Here is a 24,548-nt window from a genome sequence, read left to right on the forward strand (position 1 = left end):
TAATTTCATTTATTTTATCAAAAATTACTTTATTAATTACCACTTGCTGGTTATTATTTTCAACTATATTATTTATTTCATTTTCTAAGATGACTTGGTCGTCGTGGTCGGGATTTCCTGCGATCCACTTCCAGATGGTTCCTAGTTCATTAATTGCTCTTTTAAATTTCCTTGGTTTAAGTCTATTCAAATAATCTTGTATTGATCTTAATTCATTATTGAGAATGGGCAAGAGGGGGTTTCCTTCATTGATTTGTGTCCTAATGGTATGGCTAAGTTCATTTAGTGTCTTTTGGCATACGTCCAGATCTATTTTATGTATAATTTTGTACGTTCCTGTTTAAATTTTGGTTTGTCCCGTATTAAATGTTGCAAGTTGAGAGTTGGAGTAATCTATTATTTTAAAGTCCGCGTACACTAGGTGCACGAGAAGTCTGTAAGAGAGAATTTTGAAGGGGGAGTTTCTTATTTTACTAAAATCATATTAAGTCTTAATGTTACTCTTATGTACTATTCTTCCTTTTTCAGTAATTACTACACTAGATTTATCTTCTTTCACAATTTCCTTCCTATATCTAGCAGTGAGTTTTGATCCTATTCTTTTATTAATCCTAACATAAATTATGTCACCAGGAGTGTATGTCTTAATGGGTTTCCGTGTTTTATTATGGATTTCTAAATCCTTTTCTTGTCTTTTCCGAAGGGTTTCTATGTTTTCTCGCCGTGAATTCTCGTATTGTTCTGGGTCTATCGATACTCGTCTACCGAAAAATGTTTCTATAGGTCGTTTTCCTGTTGCAGAGTGTATGGAGTAATTATATTCATATGTGCATCTATCTAATAGTTCTTGAAATGAACGATGGGTGCGTTCTGTTTGGAGGCAGCGCATAATTTCCGATAAGGTGGAATGAAACCTTTCCACTTGACCATTAACTGTGCTTGCGTATGGGGGTGTTTTAAAGATTTTAATTCCAAGTTGATCTTCTACCATGAATTGTATGGATAGTGAGTTTAGGGACTTTTCATTGTCGATAACTATTGTCTTAGGTACACCAAATGCGAAGAGTATTTGTCGCAAAGGTTCTCTGATATCTTCTATTGCCTTTGACTGTATTATTCTTACCTGGGCATATTTAGAAAATTTGTCTACTGCTGTTAGTACCAGGCGTTTCTCCGTATTATAGATATCTATGTGAACTATTTCACCAGGGTACTGTGGAATTGGGGTTTTAAGTAGATGTGGTTTATTAGGGTGACGGTCATATTTATTTTCTTTACAAACTTTGCACTGTTTAATTATATTTTCTATTCTTGCTGTCATTTTTGGGAAGTAATATTTTTGTATTAGTTGTTTTTTGTTTTCATCCCTGTTTCTATGTGCTCGTGTGTGTTCTTTTAATATTTCCTCATTTTGAACATCCTCGTTTACTAAATCCTGTACTTTTGTTTGGGTATAGCGAATTTTGTAATTGGAAAAATGAAGGGGATAGATTTCCTGAATTTTTCCAATTATTTCTTCAGAGGTAAATAAGCCGTTTATCACTGAAGGATTTAGGTAACGTTTTAGTAGTGCTGTTAAATCGTCGGTTGAAAATTGGGGTTTACAAATTAAGTGTCTATGATAGGTCGGGAATGGTATTTTAAACTGATAGCTGTCTTCATCTCCTAGCGAGATCCAAATTTGGTTTTTGAAGGCATTTATGGGTCCTTCTACTGCTGGGATTAGGTTGTGCGATGAACTGTCGTCTGAGTGCGTCGCGACTGATAAGGAATTTACTTCAAATGGCCTTGATAATGTATCTGCAACTACATTGGCCTTTCCTGGTTTATATTGTATTTCGTAGTTATATTCCTCTAGTATTGCTTTCCATCGTTTCAATTTAGAGTTAGTGTTCTTATTGCTTAAGGCATAGGTGAGTGGCTGATGGTCAGTGTGTATAATAACTTTTGCTGTGCCGTATAGGTAATTTCTGAAGGAATTTAAAGCCCAAATTATTGCAAGCATTTCTTTTTCATTTACTGCATAATTTTCTTCAGCTTTGTTTAATGTTCTTGAAATAAATGTGATCGGTTTGCCATTCTGTTCCAAAACTGCGCCTATGGCATATTGTGAGGCATCTGTAGTTAAGTCGAAACCTTTACTGTAATCGGGGTATTGTAGGATAACATCTTTGGATGTGAGGGTGGCTTTAATTTTATTGAATGCTTCTTTTGCTTTTTCATTCAAATTTATTAGAATTTTCCTTGAACTGCTTTTAGACATTCTTCCTTCCTCTCCTCGAAGTAGGGATGTCAGTGGTTTTGCTAGTTTCGCATAATCTTGGATGAATCTTCTATAATATCCGGATAAACCCAAGAATGAGCGTAAGTCTTTAATTGTTTTGGGGTAGGGGAAATCTGTTATTGATTGTACTTTGGCTGGGTTTGTAGAGATTCCGTCAGAAGAGACGACAAATCCCAGGAATTCGACTTTCTTTTTGAAAAAGTCGCATTTGTCAATCTGGACTTTCATGTTTGCCTTGTTTAGAGTTTCGAAAATTGTGTCAATATGTTCAGCGTGCGTTTTTTCGTCCTCGCTAAATATAATTATATCGTCTATGTATACATAGCAAATTCTACCTATGTGTTCCCTAAGTATGTCGTCCAGTGTCCGTTGAAAAATGGCAGGGGCGTTCTTTAAGCCAAAAGGAAGTCTCGTGAACTCGTATTTTCCGTTGTTCACTGAAAAAGCTGTTTTTTCCACGTCAGATTCCTTAAGAGGAATTTGATGGAAACCGCTTTTTAAGTCAATCACTGAGAAAATTCGATTCTTTCCTAATTGGGAAAGTACCTCGTTTATCTCGGGTATTGGATACCTATCTGCGATTGTTACTTGATTAAGTTTCCTGTAATCAATGACCATTCGAAATTTTTTTCCCCTGAGGCATCGTCCTTTTTAGGCACGACCCAGACGGGTGAGTTGTATGGGGATCTTGATTTGCGTATTATTCCGTCCTCTAGCAGTTTGTTTACCTGAGTTTCAACTTCCTGCTTAAGGCTCATGGGATATGGGTATGATTTTGAGTATATGGGTGTGTCAGAATTTGTGCGAATTTCGGCAACTACTTTTGTTGTATAAGTTAATTTTTCGTTTGGCTCTGAAAATAAATTACGGTGTTTCTGTGCTAATTGTCTAATTTCGTTTTTTTCTTCCGTGGTCATGTGTTGGTCCCGAATTTGTATTGTGTTAACATTTTGTACACTGTATTGTCTTAAAAAGATTTTTTTTATGTTTGCTATAACCATAAAATTTTCTTTCGTATGTATGACCGCTGAGAGTTCCTTTAGGCTGTCATTGCCTAGTATTGCATGAAAGGTTTTGAGAGTGGGTAGTAAGAAGAATTTAAGCTTGTAGTTTTCTAAGTTGAAGAGGTTGAGATATGTGTGATGGGTAATTTTGATTTTTCCCCCGACAGAATTTGCAAAAAAGGGGTTGTCGTTTTCTATTGATTTTGTTACTAAGCTGGACTGGATATAATTTTTGTTAGATCCAGTGTCCACTAAAATGTTTAAAATTTCGCCGCTCTTCGTCCTGCATCTAAAGTAGGGTAACGAAGAGCTGTTCAATCTAAAAAATGTACATCACTCAGATCCTGCGGTTCTTCCTTTTCGTTGTTAAAGGTTGTGTTCTGATTGTGGTCGTTTGGATCTTCGTAGTATTGGTCTTGGTAGTATTGGTCATGGTAGTGTTGGTTATGGTAGTGTTGGCTATCCGTCGGTCCGTCGGTGTTTATGTGAAAGTTCCTTTGAACTTTGATAGGGGGATGGTTTATCATTGATGTATTAGGTGGCCTTTTGCCCATTTCTTGAGCTTTAGGGCGGTTCATATAATTTACCGCTCTTGTCCTGACGCTTTCGTCTACGTCCATGGGTTGAGGTGGTTTAGGTGGTCTTGGAGGAGCGTGGTGTTGTTGGTTAAAAGGGTTTTGTGGTTGGTATCTATTTACCTGGTTTGGGTTTTGGTTGGCGTATAGCTGATAGTTGGGAGGATTCAAATTTTGTTGATGATAGTTTTGTGGAATGGGATTTGATATGGGTTGAGGTAGGTGTGCTAGTTCGGGATAAAACCTTGATTGTGGTTGGAGTTGTTGGTAAGATTGCGGCTGGGGGTATTTTACCGTGAAGGGCTGCTGTCGTGGATTCGGAGAATTAAAGCTTTGTTGACGGGAGTTAGCCATCTGGTTGTTCGCGTGGTATGCCCTGAAGTTTTGGTTTTCGAGCTTCAGGCAAAGGTGTAAGGCTTCTGGCAAACTCTTTGGTTCCTTTATGCCAAGTAACCTGGGGAGATCACCCGAAAGTCCTCTGACGAAGGTGCCGAGGGCCTTAGCTCGGTAATTCTCAGTTAACAGGTGAACTGCTTCTTCACCTATCTCCATACAGCCTATTTTATTTAAAAGTAGTGATAGGTGTCCGTATACCTTCTGGTAGAACTCATTAATGGACATTCGTCCTTGTATGAGACATGTCATTTGGTACTCTAAAGTGCCTATGTCTCGTTTGTCGGCGTAGTGGGTAGTTAGACAGCGGGAAATTGCTGTCCAATCTAAAGGGGTGTTGTACGATTCTAAAGCTATGTCTGCCTTTCCAATTATCTTATTCCTAATAACATTCAAAATGCCGAAATATCTAGGTGTGCCCTTTGAGGGTTCATAAATTCTCAAAATTCTTTCAACACTCTTTTTCCAGGAGCTAAACTCTGAGGCATTTCCTGAGAATTCTCTTAATGAACGTACAACATCTGGAATCTTATCCATTTCACTCATATTATTTTGGAATTGGGCGTCTATAGTTTGATCAGTTATGATAGGATTTGTTGTGTTGTTAAGGACACTCTGTACTATATTAGGCACGCTTGCCTCTATGGCTAGGGATATCATGCTTTTTATCATATTGGCCAAGTCTGGTGAAATTTGGTTATTAGCGCTTGGCGGTGCTGGTGGCGCAGCAGGAGGGTTAGCTCCAAGCATTGAGGGTCTAATCAAATTGTTTGGGTTTGACATTGTAAGGAATTTTTGATTTTTTTCTTTCGGTAAGGGATTTGATTTTCTGGACTTCTTAAATCACAAAAAAAATTACTATTGTCTTGAAAAGGATTTTCCTAAATTTTTTCTTTTTTTTTATTTCCGCACTTTCACTTTTAAAATGAAATATCTAAGTTATTAAATTCTAAATTATTTAAATTTTTGAGTGACTTCCACAATAAGTATTCGAATTTCGTAATTGTAATTTTTATGTAGAAATTTACTACTCTTATTTTTTTATAATTTTTAATTCCTATAAATCTTTTTGAAAGTTACTTATTTTTCAATATTTTTCTTTTTCCTTAAAAAAAAAATCTTTCGCTCATTACTTTCTAAATTTTTCAAATATGCGTTTTTAAGATGAAATTTCAAAATTTAGTAGATTTGAATTTTTTTGTTTTTAAATATTTTTCTTAAATATATAAATATTTTCTTACATTCATTTCAGCTCCATCTCGATAAGTGTGTATTTTTCCCTTTTCCTGGCGGTACTCGTGGTACACTGGCTTATACCTTGTTGCTGGGGGTGGCTCCTTGGCTGGTATCGTTGGGGCGTCCGGGAAGTTTGTAAGTTTTCACTACCCCTTTCACGCCCCTTCTTATAGGTATCGTTTAGTCATACAAATTGGAATAGTTTTTCTTTCGTAGCACTTTATTATTTGTGGTACTTATTGAAAGTTTTTTTCCTACCGGTTTTCTTTCTATTGTGGCACTTTTTGTATTGTGGCACTTTTTTTGAAAGTTAATGCTATACTGGTGGCACTTTTGGAATTTTTTGATAACAGTTTCCTTCGCGGCACTTTATTAAGCTTTATACCGATTTTACAACACTATAACTTTACCAGGCCAAGCCTTTTAGCTCGGGCGCCAATTATTGCATCCTTTGTTAAGGATACTAAAAAAATAATTTTTTTGGGTCTCAAGACCTTTATTATTATTTATTCACTAATTTAATTATTGGTCGTAAGACCTTACTTTCTTACTCACTAATTAAAACTAAACGTTTACAACTAACTGCTTACAACTGACTGACTTAAAAATGGTAAATTAGTTCTAAATATAACTTAATTCTACCTGTGCCAGCATTATTTCGTTCGGCGCATGGCGGATGTTGTTCCCAATTCAATTCCGGATGTCGTTCACAATATTTGTGTTTTTGCTGATCAGGCGTCTGGGCCTTTTCCTGTTTGCTTCAAAATTATTATTAAGTATGTTGAGCCATCAACTTGCGTATTGCTGACTAAGCTCTACATTAGCGTCAGCTAGAATGTTGACTTAGTTGGTGCTAACTTACATATGTTTGTATGTACATATGTCATATGTATGTGCTCGCAATTTAACACCACACCAACTCTTAAATTGGCCATAATGGTTAAGTTAATTAGTCAGTTATGAGTTTTGTGCATGTTGGCATATGAACGCTGTACTGTTATGAGCAATATTTATATACATATGCGATACTTTTGGTCATTAAGAAAACGCTCAAATGGTCAACGCTCATATAGCAGCTGGTAACATGATCTATTAGCTAGCTAACTTGACTTGATTTACTTGCTTGCCTGATCTCCTAATTAGAGCGCATTAGATATTCTAAAAGCCTCAGCATGCGCTAATGAATTTGACAGGTGTTAAGCAGAATCGGTAGAATATAGTAAAACAGTAAATTGTGCTTATTACGGCTCTTACTCTTTTGTACTTTTCCTCCTGACCGACTCACAATGCGTGCCATTCATTTTAGTCACTTTTAAGTGTATTCAAAATTCTTCAGGGAGCATTTCTTAATCTTAGTTAATTTAAATGGAATGTATACATAAACCCTCACGACTTACTTACAATACCAGACACCCGTCACGTGCACGCAAAGGCATTAATGTCAAACACATTTACTTAAAAGCTAACTTTAAGTTCTACAATTATCTTTCATTAACTAAACAAATACTTAAAGGCTTGTGCAATCACGCAAAAACATCGATTAAGTTACTTTGTTGTTTGTCGTTTTCCTTTATATGCAATTAAGCCCATTTAAAATATGCAAGATAATTTATATTGTAGCATTTAAAATATCATTAAATATATAACACCTGCTATTAATCTGTTTTAAATGCCTACAGCTATGTCCCACATAGTAGGTATACCAAGTGTTAAACCGATGCGAATTCTAACAGAACTAACGATACCATCCGTAATTTCAAATAAAAATTCCTAGAAGTTTATAGCAAAATTATTTTGAGGACGATGCGGTTACCGAAGCAAATAAAAAAAAAACAATGTAAGTGGCGATAACCTCCGAAGAGATTTTAGGCCGAGCTTCTCTTCGAATTTGCGTCGTGCTCCTTTTTAGTTTTGCCTACCAATTGGCGGGACGGGACCAACTTATGCAACGCAGATGAGTTTTCCGTGGGAAGCTTTTCATGGCAGAAATACATTAGGAGTGCTTGCCAAACACTGCCGGGGCGACCCCGCTTAAAAAAATGTTTTTCTAGTTGAAAATCGTGAGCCCAGGATCTTCTGTGTGGTAGGCGGAGCACGCTACCAACACACCACGGCGGAAAGGAAATAAATAAAATAAATGCAAGGTGCGATATCGGTAACACCGAGGAAAGAGGGAGGAGTTGACAACAAGGAAATGCAAAGTTAAAAAAAGGAGGGGACAGGAAAGAAAAGCAAAGGGGTAAGAGAGGAGTGGAAATAGGAAAGGAAGGGAAAAAAAGAGGCGTTTTTTTAATAATGTTACCCTTCAAACTTTTTTAAGCTTTGCCAGCTTTCTTGACCAGTTCACAAAGTATATTCCTCTTTATAACCAAAAAAAAGTCTATACTTAAAGTTCACCCATTTTGCAGAGCGCCAGTAACACAATTCAAGAGTGAGCAGTACGCCATTTTTCCTTAGAAAAAAAAAACGCAATAAGAAATCGAAACCAGAACAGGAGCCGAAATCAAAAAAAAAAGGAACGAAATGAAAACCAAAACCGGATCCAAATATGACTCTAAACCGGAATCCAATCTGCCCCGAAATGATGTATATTGAAAAGATTTTCCGACAAATTTGGTTTCGAGACAAACCGGTCTCGGCGTTGTGCCATCATCAGTGTCGATTTTCGTTATGGGCCCGTATTACGTGTTACGATCCGTGATTGAAACACATAATACGGGCCCTGATCTGCTATGTTCGTTTGTCTTGTATTTATAGTTCGCATGTACATGAGCAGGTATTGTCAAAATGGATGTTTGTGTATATTTATGTGTAAGTGCTGTGTTTTCATTCAGGGGTTGGTTTTTACTGATTTGTGTGGCTGACTGAGGCAAACCGAAACCTTAAATGAAACGATAACCAAAACTGAAATCTGGATTGAAACGGAAATAGAAATCGTAACGGAAACTGCTAGGTAAGTGGAACCGAATCCGAAATCAGAATTAAAACCGGAACAGAATCCAATTAGACGCAGGAGCCGAATTGCGAAAGAAAGTATTAGCTAAACCAATTCCCAAACCTCAACCGAAATGGGAGCAAAGACCGGCACTTAGTCTGCACAGAAACCAGAAACTATCGCGAACCAAAACTGCAGTCCAATCCGGAACCGAAACCTGGATCGAACCCGTACCACAATCCGAAACCGGAGCTGAAATATGGACCGAAAGCTTAGCTACAGCTAAACCGGAAACGACCTTGGAACGGATACTCGGACCGAAACTGTTGCGGCACTGAAACTGGAACAAAATAAGGATTCAAAACCTGGGATCGAAACCGGACTAAAGCCCCAACCAGAAGCGAAACCACAAAAAAAAAAAACATAGAGTCATAAACCAAAATCTTACTGAAGTTAGATTTAAAATGTCAAAAATAATATGAAACTGAAGCCAAAGCTCATGTAGTTGTTCCAGGATATGTTATGGTCTTTAAGTTATTGTGTGAATATTTGTAAGGCGTATAGTGAACACGGTTGTGGTGGAATTAGAAAAATTTTTGCTTAGTTAAAAAGTATCAGTAGATTTCGAGACCGTTTTCCAGTGAAGGGAGATCCCGGAACGGAAAGTCTACTGCATAACACAATCTCAAGATTAATTGCTAAATCCCTAAAATTGTAAATAAGAAGCCACAGAATCCCCTACTGAACTGATTCCTTCTGCTTAATCCATCCATAGCAACGAAATTTGCTGTTTACAAAATTACCGGCAACAGTTAGATAACCTGAGTTTACTTTAATAGCTGAATTCAGTAAGCCGTCTCTAGTCACTATTAGAGACTATTTGGGGTGAAAATCACTTTTGAGACAATTTGCCATTCTGTAAGCTGTCTCGCGTCTCCAGCCTCACAAAAGCAATCACTAATTTGTGAGCTGGGCCGGGGCAGATCACAAACGTGAGAATTTCAGAAAAAGTATGAAAATTATTTGCGAAAAACGCTTTAAATATATTCTTTTTATTCTTCAAATTAAAAAAAGCATAGAAAAAATAAAAAACAGAAAATACTTAAAAAAAAAAAAACATCGAACTCTAGTGGCGCCGCTGAGATTCGAACCTACACACTTTCGGATTTTCTATAAAAGTTGTGAACGGCGTCTTAGCGAGCTCAGCCACAACACCACTCAACATTTTGTTGACAAAATGCAATGCTATATTAGGGGGACTCATGAAAGCATATAAACTTATAAGGTGTAAAATTATATCCATTTACACACGCGGTTATATGAACGCACCTAGTAATACTCTTGATAAACTTAATTGTTTATCAGCTGTATTATTGCAAAACAAAATTTTTTTGATTGTTATACAAATTAAAAAATGCCAAGATTAAGTGAAAAATCAAAACTAAAACGCCTTTACTTGCTGATGTTGGAGATTTCTGATGAAAATGCCTGCTGTAATGTCTGCAAGGTTGCATTCCTTTGAGTTTACCGCGTTTACAAAATGAAATGTGCGCGTAAATTTATACAAATTGTGTAAATGATTTTTCATACAAAATTTGACAGCTCGTTTACGCACTAGATAAATTTATACGTTTACACTCTTTATAAGGCATTTATATGGTTACATGAGTCCCCCTATTATTTGTTCAATGTATGAGTAAATTGTCATTTTGGTGAATTTCGTTGATATGGTGAATTGTTTTTGTGACTTTCGTTTACTGAATACCGAAATCATCTCAAGTCACAAAAATTGTCTCTAAAGGAAAATCTCAAATTTAGACATTTGAGATGAGACTGAATTACAGAATTCAGCCGTAAGTGTATCTTTAAATTTTTGTTTATTTTATAATTAAAAAAATAAAAAAACTTGAATTTTCTTTTGTGCCTCCTGTGAGGTTTGAACTCACGACCCCTGGTTTACGAGACCAGTGCTCTACCACTGAGCTAAAGAGGCTCGATTAATTATTGTGACAAACGCCATTGAACAACTCTACACACAAGCTATCTCATTCACACTTAAAACACTGTTGTTGTAATTGTAATTATGTTGTTCTTATCTGGTATTTGCTGCTTGTGTAATTTATAAGCATGTGCGCTGTCGCAGAACGATAAAAAATGGATGGAACTAAGCAGCAAAGGCCAAGAAATGGCAAAATGAAAAAAAAAAAAAATAAATAAAAATTTAACAAATGAAGGGAAAAGCAAAGTAATGGGTTATTTGTTGTGTAGTGCGAGTAGCGAAAGAGTCTTCTTATGTAATGTAAATGAATTCAAGAAATTGGACTCATTATTTGTTGTTATATACTGTGACTATTTATTATGTACATATGTATTTATCTGTCCGTCTGTCCGTTTGTTTGAACGCAAACTAGTCACTCAAGTTTTGAGATGTTTTCATGAAATTTGGTAAGCAGGCATATTTTGATGGGGGATTTGACATTTGTCGGAATCGACCGGATCGGACCACTATAGCATATACCTCCCATACAATCGATTGTTCAATAAGAGGGTTTTCACCATTTTTGCCCCATTTCTGCTTCATTTTAACAGCTTGCAACATCAAATTTTACCACAAGCTTACGTATTGGGCATAGATGGTTGTCTAAAAAAATCGTCAAGATCGGACATATTTATAATAAAAATCGATTTCGACAAAAATGATGAAAATCCTCTTACCTGAACAGTCGGTTGTATGGGATATATATTATATGGGAGGTATATGCTATAGTGGTCCGATCCGGTCGATTCCGACAAATGTCAAATCCCCCATCAAAATATGCCTGCTTACCAAATTTCATCAAGATATCTCAAAAATTGAGGGACTAGTTTGCGTTCAAACAAACGGACAGACGGACAGATGGACGGACGGACGGACAGATGGACGGACAGATGGACGGACGGACGTACAACGGACATGGCTAAATCAACTTAGCTCGTCCCCTGATCATTTTGGTATACTTATTGGTGGATCTAACAGAAACATATACATAAAAATGATTTGGAGCCTTGAAAATGAAAAAAATCGATTTCGGTATGAGTATTTTAAAACGGAGTGGGCCTTAGTTCTATAGGTGGACGCCTTTTCGAGATATCGCCAAACAGGTGGACCAGGGATGATTCTAGAATGTGTTTTTACGATATGGGAATCAAATGAAAGGCGTTAATGAGTATTTTAAAAGGGAGTGAGCCTTAGTTCTATAGGTGGACGCCTTTTCGAGATATCGCCAAACAGGTGGACCAGGGGTGATTCTAGAATGTGTTTTTACGATATGGGAATCAAATGAAAGGCGTTAATGGATATTTTAAAAGTTAGTGGGCCTTAGTTCTATAGGTCGACGCCTTTTAGAGATATCGCCATAAAGGTGGACCAGGGGTGACTCTAGAATGTGTTTTTACGATATGGGTATCAAACTAAAGGTATTAATGAGGGTTTTAAAAGGGAGTTTAGTTGTATATGTGAAGGCGTTTTCGAGATATCGACCAAAATGTGGACCAGGGTGACCCAGAACATCATCTGTCGGGTACCGCTAATTAATTTATGTATGTAACACCACGAACAGTATTCCTGCCCAGATTCCAAGGGCTTTTGATTTCGCCCTGCAGAACTTTTTAATTTTACTCTACTTAATATAGAAGGTATCACACCCATTTTACAAAGTTTTTTCTAAAGTTATATTTTGCGTCAATAAACCAATCCAATTACAATGTTTCATCCCTTTTTTCATATTTGGTATAGAATTATGGAATTTTTTACATTTTTTGTAATTTTCGATATCGAAAAAGTGAGCGTGGTCATAGTCGGATTTCGGCCATTTTTTATACCAAGATAAAGTGAGTTCAGATAAGTACGTGAACTAAGTTTAGTTAAGATATATCGATTTTTGCTCAAGTTATCGTGTTAACGGCCGAGCGGAAGGACAGACGGTCGACTGTGTATAAAAACTGGGCGTGGCTTCGGCCGATTTTGACCATTTTCACAGAAAACAGTTATCGTCATAGAATCTAAGCCCTTACCAAATTTCACATTTTTGTTCGACTTATGGCATTAAAAGCGCGGAGCCACGCCCATTTTAAAATTTTCTGTTATTTTTATATTTTGTTACACCATATCATTACTGGAGTTGAATGTTGATATAATTTACTTATATACTGTAAAGATATTCAATTTTTGTTATAATTTGACTTAAAACTTTTTTTTTAAAAAGTGGGCGTGCTCGTCATCCGATTTTGTTAATTTTTATTTAGCACACATATATGAATAGGGGTAACGCTCTTTTGCCAAATTTCATCATGTTATCTTCAACGACTGCCAAATTACGGCTTGCAAAACTTTCAAATTACCTCCTTTCAAAAGGGGGCGATGCCACGCCCATTGTCCAAAATTTTACCAATTTTATATTCTACGTCAACCAGTCATTAAAATTAAAAAATAATTAAATTTTATGGTGAGAAATGCGTTTTCTGCAACGTAGCTTTGTATGGAAGAATAAAATATGTGAGCTGCAGAAGGCTTACAACAATAACTCCACAACGTCTTTACACAAGATTCATTAATCGAATGCCAAAAACTAGGTATTTTTGAATGAGACCGAACTCAACCTTGGATAAATCCTCTGGAGATCGAAGTGAGTCGAGACCGAAATATTTTCGCCTAGTTCTGGTAAAAGGTGGGCAGTTAAGCATAAAGTGACTCGACAATTCCACCTCATCATTCTTCGTACAACTGCAGCAGGATGAGGTTTCCAGTATATTGAGACATACCACATGGATTCCCATTAGACAGTATCCTGTCAAAACCCCAATGACTATTGATAGATCAGCCTTTGTAAACCCAATCATTTAGGCAGACCTCCTGCCTTCCAAGTCCGGCCAGAAGGATGTTGCTGCAACACAAGAGGTGGTGTCCTTCAAACGGTTGCTGCGCCGACTGGAGGCCCACCTATGCAGGAGCAGAATCCCGAAATCCCTATAGCCATCTTCATTCGCTTCAATTGTACCGATGCGGGCTAAGAGATCCGCTTGACAGTTGTCCAAAAATCGCTATGACCAGGGAAACAGATAATATTAATCATAAAATAGTTCGATGCAAACGCAACTGATGTCGGGCACTCCCAGACCACTCTCGACCGCACTATAGTTGGACTCAAGGCCTTGTCCGAAAAATCACTATAACCCGGGACACAGATAATATTAATCATAAAATAGTTCGATGCAAACGCAACCGATGTCTGGCACTCCCAGACCACTCTCGACCGCACTATAGTTGAACTCAAGGCCTTGATAGCCGAGTATTCTAGCAGATGTTAAATTCCCTAACCGTAGTAGCACAGGATAGCATTCCATCTACCGCATCCATAATAGCGGCAAAGACGCTGCAGTGATCAGCCAACTTAATTCGCGGCTTACATTTACTTCGACCCATCCGTGAACAAGTTAACTGCCCCCAGATGAAACTAGTTGATAAAGCATAATCGATTATTCGAATAGTCGATTATCAAGAGCATTAATTGGTATCCTGACTTTAATTTCTTACTTAAATAGAGATGGTGAGAACTGAACTAAGTGAAAATCCTTTTCAATTAGGCTTGGCAGATTGCAACTTTCGCCTCACAATGCAGGCTATTTGCGCCCTAACTCCGTTCCAGCGGTTTGGAAAACAATAACAAAACAACGAAAAATTGTACATAAAAAAATATGCAGTGGAATATCATTATATCTCGGCTGCCAGTTGAAAAACACCATATATGAGAATACTTTTCAAAAAACGCCCTATTTGACAATTTATTTCAAAAATGCTCGATCTCAGATCATTTTTTATAAACACTTCAGATAATGTCAAAATTAATTGAATTTAAGCTAAGATTAGGCGTTTTTGTAACAAATTCTGTAGGGAGGCGTTATTCAAAAGTTTTCTGAGATACTATATCGTTTTCGAGACTGCAACCGATATGGTAATATTCCACTCAGCAGACGATATCCGAGTAATCAAATTTTTTTGGCATATTTGATGGAAGTATATGATTTTAATTTTCTGTAATCCTACAAAGTCTTTTTACAAAGATTTTCTCTGAGAGAACTCCTATTGAAATTTGAAAGCAAATCGTAGCCCGCTTGCCAGAAGCATGAATGTGTCAAAATGAAAATGTTGGAAAATCGAGTTTCAAAGTTTATGCTCTCTCAAAATTAGAAGAATTAGTTTCTAATGTAAAAGCGTGTCTATATATTATATTCACATTATGCTCTTTCAACTGAGATAATTGCTCTGCTCGCATCCCTTCTGTTGTTGTTGTTGTAGCGATTAGGTTACTCGCCGAAGGCTTTGGGGAGTGTTATCGATGTGATGGTCCTTTGTCGGATACAGATCCGATACGCTCCGGTAACACAGCACCATTAAGGTGCTGGCCCGACCATCTCGGGAACGATTTATATGGCCACATTGAACCTTCAGGCCATCCCTCCCTCCCCACCCCCAAGTTCCATGAGGAGCTTGGGGTCGCCAGAGCCTCGTCTGTTAGTGAAACGGGATTCGCCGCTCGAAGGTGAGGTTGACAATTGGGTTGGAGAAGCTATATGTTGCACTACACAACCCCTTGAATCCCTCGCATCCCTTCTATTTTCCGAGATTTAGCACATTGATTTTTCTGGGACAACAAAAATTTTAAAAACTGATCTAATTTTTTTTTAACACAGCTATACAATGGGACAACAAAAATTTTAAAAACTGATCTAATTTTTTTTAACACAGCTATACAAAAAAATTAAAAGTAGTCGGATCAGGTAATGCGACTCATGCTTTCTATATATTTTGATAGGCTGAATCCAAGTACGCTATAGGCAGAGGCCCAAGTGGTCATGGTGTGGCCTTAACCCAAAACACGTAAAAAAATCACTGCAAATTAATTTTTAAATAATGTTAGGGCCAAGCGAATACCTGCTAGGCCAATTCTATTGGCGGATTGGCATTCGGAGCAACACAATACTTGGGAAAACATCCGCGGCTTTGACATAGTATGTATGTAAATGAAAAAGTTACAAGATTTTTATAAAAAGAATGATATTCAGTTTGTCTTCAATTAAACAACTATTTTTTTTTTCGGATATTCATTCAGCTATTAAAAATTCTTCATCGGTATAATTTTTTATGAAGAATACCTTATACAGCTCATCTTTTGTGTATCCCAACTAGCATATATATCGCATAGCTCCCTGAGTAAAATAATTATAAATAAAAAATGCTACATTCATTTTTCTGGCTCAACTTTGTGATTGATTTGTACATTCATGAAAATGGCACTGCGAATTATTGGGGTTTCCATGTGCGTAGGAAGCTCTAGATTTAAGTCGAACCTAGAGAATCTAAAGGGTAATATAACGAGGCCTATAACACAACATCGGAAAAATTGCACATTCATGCTTCTGGTTAGTGGGCGACGAAATAAAATTATAGAGGATTTCGCCCATCTAGCTATTTCTGAAAAACTATTTTATTCGACTTTCTAAAAGAAGAACCAAAACGACTCCATGTGAGGGGGATGAGGCGTAAAAATTTTCTACAAAACAATGTTTCTTAAAATTTTACTTAATGCCCTCAAACAATGTATACTTTTCCGATATATGTGACTCGGCCTGTGAAAAGGTGGCTTATGATTAAAAAAAAAGAAAACTACTAAGAAACTGAAGAAATGAATTGTTTATCTTTAACAGCTGTTTCTCGCAATTTCTTTTTTGAGTCATAAGCCACCTTTTCATAGGCCGGGTCACTTATAGTTTATAGTTTTTTTAAATTTATTCTTAAGACATTCAGGCAAGAAATTTGATTAAAAAATGTAAAATTATTTTGAAGTTTTACTATTTATGTAGGTCTAGGTGCTTCATCCGACACCAAAACAGTTTATAAATACGAGTTCTCTAAATATCTTCACACCATCTCCACCCAGCGAATTTTTTATGCATTTTTCTACTGGATATTTGGATTTGCGAATATTTGGACACTTCGGACAATCTCCACATTTCAGGGCATATACGAAATATAAATTAAATAAAAGGGTAAACAAATTTTCCATATTATTCCTAAAAAAGTCACCGGCTTGGTATTAATCTGCTAATATTTTCCGCATTACGAATGGAGTGACAAAAAAATAAGTTGTCAAATTGTCTTGGGTACTAATTTCTAACTCAGTACCCGTACAATTGTTGAGCATATTTTTATTGAGCATTTACCTAAGACTTCCATACAGCTCTTTCGATAATGTTTTTTTTTCGACCAGTCTAATGTAAATGTTTTTATTTACTTATATACATTTATATGCATTTTTCTATTTTTATCTATTTATTTTTCTCTGTGTTAAAAATTAAAATTTATCAGCCGCTGGCAGAATGGCTTGTTGGTCTAGTGGTATGATTCTCGCTTCGGGTGCGAGAGGTCTCGGGTTCAATTCCCGAACAAGCCCTTTTAAAAGTGGTAGAATTATCTTTTTATAGTAAAGTTTTTATTTAAAAGAAAAAAAAATTGTTGTTACTGAATTCCTAAAATATTTATAAAAATAAAAAAAACTGCCTTTACTCAAGATTTTTGGAATTGGTATGAAGGAAAAATTGAGTTCAAGTAGAAAGTCTGAAATATTAAGAAACAAATTTTCTTAATTTTTGTTAAAACAGTCAAAAAGTGTGCCAAGGCCTTTCTAACTGGATTCAAACATTGAAAAGCCATTGAACTTTGCGCCCAATTCTCGTAATAGATTGTGCCGATAAAGTAGTTCAGCCTGTATATATATACATATGTATATATAAATTTATCTATACACACGCGTCAAATTCATCAAATCAGATGCGTAGTAGATTGGCTGGCGCATAAAAGTATGCAATGTTTTTTGGTGCAAGCATCCCAGCAGAGGAAGCAGAGTGTAAGAAGCACTTACAAAAGCTAATATCTGAAGCATTTCGCTTTTTTTTAAGAAACGGGCCAAAAAGCAAGACTGCATTTTAATTTTGCAAAAAAAAAAAAAAAAAAAAAAATGGTGTGATGATATAATTTTATGCCCCCTGTGAGGTTTGAACTCACGACCCCTGGTTTACGAGACCAGTGCTCTACCTCTGAGCTAAAGGGACATGTTACAGCTTAGCGACTTTGTTCCCATATGACTTTCATTGTTTACAAAAATGCTTATAGCACATTTAATTCATAATTGTTATAACTCAATAAACATAATTTTTGAGTTAAATATGAAAAAATTTGTTCAATATTATGATCTATGATACAAAAAAAAAAAAAAAATTGGAAAAATAAAACTAAAGAGCTACCTTTATTTGCTAAATATGAGTCAATAAAAACATTAATTTGGATCGCCTTGAAAATTATGTTTTTTAAGTTAAGTCACTATTCAAGTAACATTTTCATAGGGAAGAAAATGTGAAACATATTCCGGAAAGCAAATTGTCTAAATTTTGAGAAACTTGCACTTTGTTAGACTAAAATTGATTGGACTATATAACTACATCCTCAAAAATATTATTCAGGGAGCTCCAAACAAAAAGTTGGACATTTTCGTACAATCCTTTGATATTTGCTCTTAAAATATCGCAAATGAAAAAAGGAGAATTTAAAAACGAATTTCGGCCGATTTACTCATTGTTTTCCTGCCTAATTTTATGTGGTACCGATATCACCCTCTGTAGGCTTTCAGTTCAAAAGCATCCTATCTTAGGATTAATTTCAAAAATGCTCTATCTAAAATTTTATGTCGAAGAACGCCCCATCTCTGATTGGGTTCCAAGACCTATGGGAATATATGGGACCGAAAAGCAGCTAAAAGGCGCGCATCCCTTGAAGCTTGCTTCGTAGACGTCCCAATAAGATTGGGTGGGATTAAGAGAAGGCGTGCGTTGAACATGATCGACCAAGCAGGAAAAGCGTGGACCCAAGAGCTGTTAAGTGTCGAAAATCATGTGCAGGTCTTACAATCTTAGACTAACAAAGTTACTCTTATTATTAAAAAGAGAGGACTGTTGGCTCATGATGGGTATTCTGACTGGAAACTGCCTTCTGGTGTCGCATGCTTTTAAATTAGGCCTAGTTAGTGATATCAGATGTAGGAAATGCTGGTTGGAGAAGGAAACGTTTAATCCCATCAGGCTAAGACTCCAGCTATTAGGAGTGATACAGCTATAAGATCTAGAAGCAGCAGGTGACATAGGTCGTAGAAAGCTTGTGACATTTGCCAAGGGGACGGAGTTAAATTATAATATAGGTCCGTTTTTTTGATAGAATTTTTCTGCTTGGTCGTTAAACAAAGTTCTGGTAACACCTATGGACTCATTCAATCTAAGTGAGTTGCTCACAGACCGGTCAATTCAACCTAAACTTACCATCTTTACCATCATTATACCTTTCACGAACATGAACTGGTATATTAACTTTGGTCCGATGTTTGTAACGTTGAGAAATATAGAAGATAGATTCACCATTAAGTATACCGAATTGATCAGGGCGACGAACTGAGTTGATATAGCCATGTCCGTCTGTCCGTCCGTCCGTCTGTCTGTCTGTTTGAACGCAAACTAGTCCCTCAAATTTTGAGATATCTCAATGAAATTTGGTACAAGGATGTATTTTTGTATTATATTAGACATTTGTGGCATCCGGTAGGATGTGACCACTACAACATATATGTATCTCCCATACAACCGATCGTTCAGATAATACGATTTTGGTCATTCCTGCCGCAATTTAGAAAGTATAAACGTGAAACTCGTTGATATAGAAGATATCCCGAAAAAATCACTTTGATCGGAGCTATATATAGTTATATCCCATACTACCGATCGTTCAGAGAGAAAGATTTTTGGCCATTTCTCCCTTAATTTAGAAAGTATACACGTGAAACTCGGTGATATATATTTTAATATATCATGGAAGATTTTCTGAAAAAATCACTTTGATCGGAGCTATATATAGTTATATCCCATACTACCGATCGTTCAGATAGAAAGATTTTTGGCCATTTCTCCCTTAATTTCCAGTATAAAAACGTTAAGTTTGGTGATATTTATTCTAATATGTCACAGAAGATTTCATGAAAAAATCATTTCGATCGGAGCTATATATAATATATATCCCATACAACCGATCGTTTAGATATAAAGATTTTTAGCCATTTCTCCCTTAATTCCCAATATAAAAACGTTAAACTTCGTGATATATATTCTAATATATCATAGAAGATTTCCTGAAAAAATCACTTTGATCGGAGCTATATGTATATAGTATATACATATCCCATACAACCGATCGTTCAGATAGAAAGATTTTTGGCCATTTCTCCCTTAGTTTCCAATATAAAAACGTGAAACTTGGTGATATATATTCTAATATATCATAGAAGATTTCCTGTAAAAATCATTTCGATCGGAGCTATATATAATATATATCCCATACAACCGATCGTGCAGATAAGAGGGTTTTTGCCATTTTTTTACATTTATCATTAAATCGTTTAGGTACGTACATATTTTCACTATATATTTCTTATCTTATACAGCGCATTATTTGGAAATTACGATAAGATTATTGTTCAGCCCCATTCATGAAAGGTATGAAGTCTTCGGCACAGCCGTCCTTACTTGTTTTTTATTTATTTTCTGACCTTTGATATTTTTTTTTTAATCTTGAGAAACATTTAGTCTCGATTTAATGTTTTTCCGGTAAATTAGTTTTATAGTTTAATTAAATTAGGCTTGTTGACCAATTTGGTTTAAAGTGCAAGTTAAATTAACTCCACTTGTTCGACCCTACGTTTCGCTAGGCTTCCTAGCATCATCAGGGGTGATAAAATTAAACTTAATGATATTTTATGCTAAAGGTTATAGTATATCAGTACCACTCTTCACTGGTATTATTTTCATTGTCATTTATATCCAACACCATTTTCTAAGTAATCTTCAGCCTTAGACAATTTATGAATTTTAAAGGAGTAAGACTGAAATTTATGTAAATACAAGACATAGGTTAACATATTCTTGGCGTTATAAATTTAAACTCTTATATTCTAGTTTTATTTTATTTTCATGAAAATACTGAAGTAATGGAATCTTGCACTTCAGTCCAATAAGTAGAGAATCACATTTGAGTAGATGAAGCGAACCACTTCTCTTTTCCTCGACTTGAGAAACAGTCTTTTTTCCTAACAAATAAATGTAGTTTTTGTTGAGAAAACTATGTTTTCCAAGTTGATAAACAACGTTTGAAATTTTCGAAGTATGTTAGTTCCCAGCCTGAGTTCTAATTTGACTGAAGCGTAAATGTTTCTTGGGATCTCATGTCAAAAACTTTTCAATTTATGCTCAGATAGTGCGTTTTTGAAATAAATTCTGATATAGTGCATTTGTGCAAATTCTAAGGTGGAGCATTCTTCAAACAAATTCTTAAATAGGGCGTCTATTAAAAGTGGTCTCAGATAGGGCATTTTCAAGATGCTTGCTAAGATAGCGTTATTATGTTCCGCTTAGCAGACGATATATAATATGTATGCCACCCTATATATAAAGAGGAAAAAAAAATTAAAAAAAGAAAAAATATCACAGTTCACACATTCTTCAACACAAATTTGTTATAGTTCTGAATCCTAAATAGCTAAAATTTGGAGATGTTCATTCCTAAGAATCGTCTAAACCTCTATCCGGAATATCTGACTTTCATGTAATATAAGCATAATGCATGAAATATATTTCATGAAGATAAGGAAATCAAAGTTTTAAAGCTAAGGAGCTCCATATCAAAATTTAATAAGTTCCCATACAATTTTTTCGGATTATTCATATTCATCTTCTCCTTTCGAATATGTTCTAAGTAGCTAGTGAGAAGTTAAAAGAACATTGATTTAACTTACTGAAAATTTATAGTAATAATTTGTATTATTTCATTATATTTTCTCGAAATGGTTCGGTTGCAATTATTGCGTTTTGATATGTAACTTCTAAATTGAATTTCGTACGTGTCCCGTACAAACGCGGGCGTGTTCCGTAGGAACATTTTCATTTTATCATATTTTGAAGTGAATATTTTTTTATGTTTTTACTTCCTTTATATTAGGTCGGTTGTATGTTTGTCCGTTTTTCATACAAATCTTGCAATCAATTTTTAAGTAACTTCTCATTGAGCTACAAACGTAAAACTTTACACATAGGTTAGAACACCGTGACAATGCAACAAAAGGAAAAAAAGATCCGTTAGGTGGCGCACGGATCAAAATAATTAGATAAGAATTTGAAAATTTTCAAACCAGCTTTTAAGTAACTTCTCGATGAGATAGATACTTGAAATTTCAAATTTAATACAGAGGTCGATGACAGCCGATACAAAAAGATTTATTAGAACAATTAGGACTGTGATATAAACTGTAAGATTTAATAATTTAGGTGTAAAGTTTTAATGTTAAAATATATAATTATGTACAATATGGAATTTTTTTGTCGCAGACGAAGAAGCCTAATTATCGTTAAAAGTTACAATGAACTTATAAAGTGTTATATTTCTTTACAGTCAATTTAGTTTTTTACTTTTTAGTTAATTTTATTAACCAATAATAAAAGCTTATTTTTAAAAAAAGTTTTTTTTCTTTAATTTGATTTTTTACTTTTTAGTTCGTTTTATTAACAAGTAATAAAAGCTTGTTGTTAGAAAAGCTTTTTTCTTAAATTTAATTTAAATATAATTTTTTTTTAATTTTTAGTAGGGTAAAATATTGTTTAAATTAGTTATGTAATCTTTACTTAGTTACTTGTAACGTTTCTCATCGTATCCATTTCTTTTAAAGCATCAACATTACAAGGTTTCTTCGAAGTCAACTTTGAATAAGTTCTTCGATTCGAAGACCTGCTAAAGACCTAACTCGGCTTAAAGCCACACAAGCTTGACCAGCAGGAAATAATTTGCAGCCTAGATAAATAACAGCATGATCTACAGTAGTTCCCTGCATTTTGTGTACAGTTGAAGCCCACGACAAGACAATCGGGAGCATTCTTCTTTCAGCTGTGCCGTGATTAAATTTAGAAGGAAATTTAACTGATTTAGGCTGTATTATGTGAACGCCATCGTTACCAAAGTCTACGCGAACCGATGGTATATCGTTATGGTATATTTGAGCACGTCTGTAATATGGCCATATAATTTCAGTGAAGTGACCTATTGCTCCATTTACAAGTCCCTTAGCAACGTCAACGTTAGATCTCAACATAACTTTAGCACCAACAAATATTTCTATTTCTTTTGGAAGACCTCTTGTTTTGTTAATGTCTGAGTGTATTATATTATTAACATCAATCGGATCATTGTTTTTTGTTCCATCAATTAATTGATCTTGCTAATAATCAGTTATCAGCTGAGTGAAAGAGATTGTGCTTTTGAAACGATACGTTAAGCCAACTGTCAACAACCAATCGATAAAAACGTTGAGTGAATAGAGCGGAACATTTTTATGCTCACTAATTTGTCGTAAAGTTGCAACTGTGCTTTCCAAGAAGTTATCACTAATCAACTTCGCAAGCAGTTGTGCTTTTGGAATGTGCGCCATGCCTTGTTCAACTCATTCAAATGAATTTGTATATATGTGCATACACATGTTCACGTGTTCTTGCAACAACAAAACGTTAAATACATACATACATAAATATGAATATACAGATTTTCGAGAAAACACATCGTACGTGTTTGCCAAAAGTGGCTTCACTTCGGATATCAGCATCTTCGGTTGTCAGATCTTTCGCGTTCAATGCTAACGCGGTGTTAGGCGATGAAAAAGACTCTCAACCAAATTACTGATACGAATCGCTACGTTTAAATAATCATCCCCCTGTTGCGAGTGTCGATCGCATTCGACAGTCTATCGTTGAGCGTTAATCGATTATCTTTATAATGGATAAAAAGTATCTTATATGAATCGAAATATTAAAAAAATATCAAAATCTGTTTCGTACAAGATAACTGTTTTAATAGTTCAAAGATTTGGCGATTAACTTGCATAATAACAAAATTAAATGAAAATGATGGAATCGACAAATAGTCGATTCTACTCCAATCGATACTCGCAATAGGGGGGCCTGACTGAGTATGAGTACACGATTTTTTATATCATGATGGGAATATATTGGGGCATATTCATAATCGAAATAAAATGTGACTAAGTTAGTTGAAGCATTTTGACAGAGGGCACATATAAAATTGTGTCAAACAGTGCTAACTAACTTAAAATCATATTTTATTGTGAATTTATCTATGTCTCGTTCAGTTTACAATTATTCATAGCAGATCTCTGCTCTGCGGGTTTAATCTGTACAACAAAATCAAGTGCGCAGAAAAGTATGCAACATTGAGCGATAACAGCCTAACTTCTACGTTCGTGTATACACAAACAAAGCAAAATTACCTGCGTTCTTGATGACTTAGGCTTTTATGCCAAAGTAAGCACAAATCTTTACCGATAACTCTGTTATCGATTAATTTATCGAATAATCGCAAAGTAATATTGCATTGTCATCGGAGTTATACATGCGTGCAAAATTTCAGCTCAATCGGACACCGGGAAGTGTATCAAATTTAACTTGCAAGATTTGATTACAGACAACAGCCAAGTGAAAGTAAATAAAAGCTTATAAAATGAAGCCAAGTGGTGGCAATTATTTGCATGATAACTTTCTCAAAGAGGCACTTACATACAATCAGCGGTATGGACGAGTAAGCTCGCGAAAGGCGTGCCAAAAGGAAAATGTTTAGCTTGTTACCTTTTTATTTATATTTTATTTTTTTGGAATATCTTAATAATTTATAGCATCAAATCAGCTAATTTATTAAGCGTAAGAGCTTAAAGAGCAACAACCACATAAAAAGACCTAAAGAAACCAAAAAGAAAAAAAAACCAAAGTAATTTATTTTTTTTTTAATAAAAAAATCCCAAAAATATTTTGCTACGACTTTTGATGCGCTGATAAATCTCTTTTCGGCAATTTATTTTGTATTTAACATTTTTTTCTTTATCTACTTTCCAACAAACATTTATAAAGAATTTGCTACACAGATTTATTTCCATTTA

At 35.3% G+C, this 24,548-nt stretch overlaps 1 protein-coding gene and 3 non-coding genes across 4 annotated transcripts in view; 2 read left to right on the forward strand and 2 right to left on the reverse strand.

Annotated features, from left to right (window-relative positions):
• The window catches only part of Bx (Beadex), a 433,930-nt gene that overhangs the window by 376,708 nt on the left and 32,674 nt on the right, over positions 1–24,548 (forward strand). The gene's annotated exons all lie outside the window — the stretch shown is intronic.
• On the reverse strand, positions 10,349–10,420 carry TRNAT-CGU (transfer RNA threonine (anticodon CGU)). The gene has a single exon. It is a non-coding gene; the product is annotated as a tRNA-Thr (tRNA).
• TRNAP-CGG (transfer RNA proline (anticodon CGG)) lies at positions 16,845–16,916 on the forward strand. The gene has a single exon. It is a non-coding gene; the product is annotated as a tRNA-Pro (tRNA).
• Positions 17,503–17,574, reverse strand: TRNAT-CGU (transfer RNA threonine (anticodon CGU)). The gene has a single exon. It is a non-coding gene; the product is annotated as a tRNA-Thr (tRNA).

The sequence above is a fragment of the Eurosta solidaginis genome, chromosome 4, assembly GCF_040869045.1.
Source record: "Eurosta solidaginis isolate ZX-2024a chromosome 4, ASM4086904v1, whole genome shotgun sequence".
Taxonomy (NCBI): Eukaryota; Metazoa; Arthropoda; class Insecta; order Diptera; family Tephritidae; genus Eurosta; species Eurosta solidaginis.